The sequence below is a fragment of the Penaeus monodon genome, chromosome 16 (genome assembly GCF_015228065.2).
Source record: "Penaeus monodon isolate SGIC_2016 chromosome 16, NSTDA_Pmon_1, whole genome shotgun sequence".
Taxonomy (NCBI): domain Eukaryota; kingdom Metazoa; phylum Arthropoda; class Malacostraca; order Decapoda; family Penaeidae; genus Penaeus; species Penaeus monodon.
The window spans coordinates 30,898,070-30,903,069 of record NC_051401.1 but is presented as its reverse complement, the minus strand read 5'-3'; positions in this window follow the sequence as shown (position 1 = coordinate 30,903,069).

The following is a 5,000-nucleotide window of genomic DNA, read 5'->3' as shown; positions in this document are numbered from 1 at the left end:
TCTCGCTGATGGGGGGTCTGGCACAGGCCTGGACTTTGCTTGCATCCAAGAAACTTTTGGAGGGTCACGGGGTACAACTCTCAAAATACTCCCCCAACATTCAAAACCCCCCAACATGATTGAGAGATCCTCTACTGCGATGGGACTCAGTCATACTTTTTTTTCCTAAAGTAGTGGGCAGGATGGGGGTTTACGGGAAAACAAGCTTAATCTACAATATTTTTTTTGATAAAACTGACCAAAATTACTAAAATGTGGTAAAAGACTATAAAACAAAATAAAACGAACCAAAAAAAATTGTAAAAAAATATTTAAAAAACTAAAAAATTTTAAAAACCCAAAGTGAGCAAGATTCAAAAAGTTTTTAGTAAAGCTTAAACTGAAAATGAACTTAAATGGCAAATAAAAAACACTCCGATAAAAAAACAGCAAAAAAAAAAAATAAAATTGAAACAAAATTTAAAGTGAAATAAAAAATAACAAAAAAAGAGAAAAAAAGACTACAGAAATGAACAAAAAATAAAAAAAAATCCTACGACTCCCAAAAAAAAAATTCGTAATAACAAAAAAAAAAGCACACCTTTTTAGATAATAATGACCTTATGTCCCGTGGCCATAACGGCCCTTCCAAGATCACCACGAAAAACCCCCTATTCTGACACTTCTTTCAGTTGTAACAGACAATCGCCAAAGGGCGATTGCCGAGTTCGGTTCTAATTGGAAATTTAAAAATGACAAAAATTCTTTAAAAGATTTGGTTCACTGGCCCTTAAAATGTTAATTTTAAAAAATTTAAAACCAAAATACAAGTAAAAAGAAAAAGAAGTAAAATATAAAAACTTTTAAAAAGAAAGGGAAATAAAAAAGGAATCAAAAAAAACGAAAAATAAAAGGGTAATAAAAATTATACAAAAATACAGAAAAACTAGTCGGGTTTTTTAAAAAAAAAACCTTTAAAAAAAAAAAAAAAAAGATCATTAAAAAAAATTTTAACACCCCCCCCGATTTAAGGCTCCTTGGGGGGGACGAGTTTAAACTCTCTTAAAAAAAGGAGCCAGAGTTTTCCCATTTTTTGGGGGCCTACAAAGTCCCAGGGGGGGCTTTTTCTCGCTGCTGGATCACCCCAAAGCCAGGGGGGCCGCAACATCTTTTACCACTCGGTCACAGCCGGATGCCCTTGAAGTCTCCAGAAGAATGCAAATATCCCCCCCCCGGGGCGCAATTGTCTGCCACAAAGGAGTCTGGCATAAAATGCCCCTTTTAATTCGTTTTAAAACATTGGTAGGGGCGTATACGCAATAAGAGACTGAAGCCAAAACCATGCTTCAGTCTAAATGCTATAATACGCTCATACCTGTCACCTCAACTACCGAGGGTTGAAGTGGCTGGAGATGGCTTGGTTACACCCTGGAGGTGGTGACCATCGCTGCAACCGGCCGTAGTAGATGTACCACCCCCCCCTATCGTGCTGCTAACGGTCTTCTCACCTCTGAAGGGCAGCCACCTCAAACTCCATCGCCTCAGTTCCCGTGATGCAGAGGTAACCGCCCCCGCCCTCGCAAGGGGGATTTTCCAAGCCCCCACCCCGAAAGCAGCCCTGAGGTTAAAGCCTGGGGTGGTCACTCCGGGGAAAGCCACCTCTGCCGCCCCGCCCCCACACCCCCAAAAAAAAGGGGGTCGGCGGGCTGGGGGACCCGCCCATCCGCCTGGGGGGTTTCCCGGGGGTTTTTTCCCCCCAAAGCTTCATGGGGAAAAAAAATCTCTTCCAACCTGCACCCCGACATTTGCCCTCCCAGCGGGACCCACAGCCCCCTTTTACTTCTGGGTAGGGGGACAACACCCTCCCCCAGCATTTCCATTTATTTTTGACTTTTTGCAGGGGGTCTTTTGGAGGGAGGAGACTGGCAAGGCCTACCCCCCCCGAGCTGCCCCATTATCCGAGTGGCTAGGGGCAGGAGTTGGTACGGAGCCAAAGTGGTCCCCCACCCCCGTGGGCCATAGCTCCTCCCCTTGGGGCCTCCTCTGTTTTCCCAAAGATCCCCCCAAAATTAGCCTGGGGCCCAAAAGGTGCCCAGTTACCCAGGGTGGCCAAAAGGGAGGCACTCAAAATCTTGATGACAGAGAGGCTGTGCCCTGGCAGGGGGACTTAGCAATGCTGCTCCCTTTTTTCGCCTGAGCAGCCAGGGGGGGAAGTGCAAGCGGAAGCATGCAAGCATTTTAACACTATCTAGGCTACCCACCATCGCTTCACATCACCATGTGCGTGAAGCACCCACCCATATATATATACATATACATATACATATAAAATTTTATATATATATAATATTATATATATAATTATATATAATATAATATATTTATATATATATTATAAATATAATTTTTAATATATATAATATATATATATATTTTAAATTATTATATTTTAAATATATATATAATATTATATATATATTTAATATATATAATAATATATATATTATATATATATTAATATAATAAAGATTTTTAGAGAGTCCCCCCCGTAAAAAATTCACGGTAGAACTTCTTTGTACAATTGCAAACTTTTAGGAGTGCAATCTCCATCTTTAGTGTAAAACAAAAAACAGGGAAAAAATTAATACTAGACATACAAATAAATAATTAAATAGATAATAAATAACACGAAAAAATCATATGACCAAAAAAAAGGAAATGTTAAGTAACAGGTAAAACCCAAAAAAATGGGGGGTTTGGGATTTTTTAATAATAAATAGGTTGGTTCAGGGGAGCATTGTTAGTGTGTTTAATAACTGATGTGGAAGATTCTTTTTATGACCAGGTCAAATCTTTTAAAGATGAAGGTCAAGATTTGAAATAATATTGTTAAAAGGGTATTGGGGGATTTTGGAGTGCGTCTCATCTGGGGAAAGGTGGTTCGCTCAGATATGGCCTTCCCCCTGTTGTTTTGTGTTCAAAAAATGGGTGATGGAGCCATCGTGATTTAATCCCACGTACCTACCCTGACAGGTAGGACAATAAAAGGTAAACCAATTCGAATTATTTTCAAAGTCACATTTTTTTTTTTTTTTCTTTTAAGAAATTTCCAAGGGTGTTAGAATTGTAAAAAAAAAAAACCAAAACAAACCGAAAACGGGTCTCGGTAGAAATGCTAAGAATTTTTTTAAGATTTTCTGGATAAAAACTAACCCCTGCCCTAGTGGAAGTTTTTTATATTTAATTTTTTTGTTGTCTGTGGTAAGATGGGTACCCATTTGTATGAAAAAATCAAGAACTAATCAAAAGAAGCTTCTTCTGATGTTTGTAAGGCTTTTTGCTTGAAATTGAGGAAATTAGCTAAAATAATGAAGTCCAGGCTATAAATGTGGGTTTCCTTAGGCACTGATGAAGAAGCAAAAAAATTTACTTAAAAAACCAGTAATATATATATTTTTTTTTACAAGGGGAATTTAAAAATTTGGGAAATTAAGTAGGGAGAAAGGGTTAATGTGAGGGGGTCTTTAAAAAGAAAGAAAGTATCATCCATGAAACGACGAAAGACGATGGGGTTGAAATTATTAGGACAACTTTTAAACCCAAGCTTGTTCATGGGGGCAAAAAAAAGGTTTGGGGCGTAAAAAAGGGACAAGGGGTGGCCCCATTGCTACACCGTCTTTTTTGTATAAAAGAGTCATTAAAGGTAAAACTGCTTTGTGAAAAACTAACCAAATTTTTTTTTAAATTGTCTTGTTCAAACCCTACATTTTTGACGATGAGGCCAGTTTTTTTTATACTTTATATTTTGGGGTCATTGAGAGGGGAACGTTAGCAAATAATGACTCTATGTCAAACTTCCATTTGACGGCCCTATATTTTAAAGGCACTATTTTTTTTGATAAACGGAAAGAGTTTTGTACGGTATATTCTTTTTAGTTAATGGGGTATCCTAAGAATTTAGCAAAATTAAATTGAAGGGTTTTAATAGCAGAAATTTAGGAACGTAGTGGATTCCAATTTTATGAAATTTTGGGGAAAGGGCCCTATAAGAAACCAGGGTTTTGGGGGCGATGTAGTTGGGGGTTGAAGCGATTAAAGATAGAGTTTTTTATAGCGTAGAGTCTGTTTAGTTTTTTCTTTCCATTTCAGTAGATGAACAGGTGCCATCAGATTTGGGCTAATTTTGGGGGTGTCGTTAAATATTGTTTTTAGCTTATTAGGTGTCATCTTTTTTTAGGATAACAATTCTACGACCCTTATCTTTTTTGGTGATGACGATGTTATCATCTTTTAAAGGGTTTTTAAAGGGGGGTAAGAAAGGGGTGTGGATTATGATTTTCCCCCCATCTTTGAATTTTTTTATAAATGGCCCCAAAGTAGAAATGCCTTTGGTGATATGATAAATTTTTTATAAATCTCTCAGTTTTTGATAGTGTGACATAGTTGTTCAAAACAAAGAAAAAATTGTAATGGGGAAAAAGGGGGGCAAAAAATAACCCCAAACCCAAAAAAAGGTTCTTTTTTGTTCAATTGATATTTTATCGGGAAAAAATTTAAAAGAACGTTTTCTTTTCCCCCTTTTTTGCTTGGTCAAATTCCTAGTTTTTTCTATCTTCTTATTATGTCGAGATCAACATTACATAATTTCTTATAATCGAAATAAGAAAAAAGGAAGTAAACAGAGTGATGTCATCTGCCCGTTTCTTTTTGATGTTTGGAATCTTTTTTTTTTTTTTTTTTTTTTTTCCTAGCCAAAAGATCGAAGCACCCTAGCATAATGTCCTGTAATTTGGAATGTTTTGGGCAATACCCCTAAATTTATTTTAAAAAGGTAGGGTTCAATAAGATTTTCTATCTCGAGGATTTAAATTTTCTAGGAGCGGAATGAATTCTTTCAATCTTCCTGAAGAGGGCAAATATTTTTGCCGATTTTTTTCAGTATGTAATGGGTTATAGATGAGCCCTGGGAAACTAATTCTTATAAGGAAGAGGAAAACCAACGTGGTGAGATTTATTGTGCA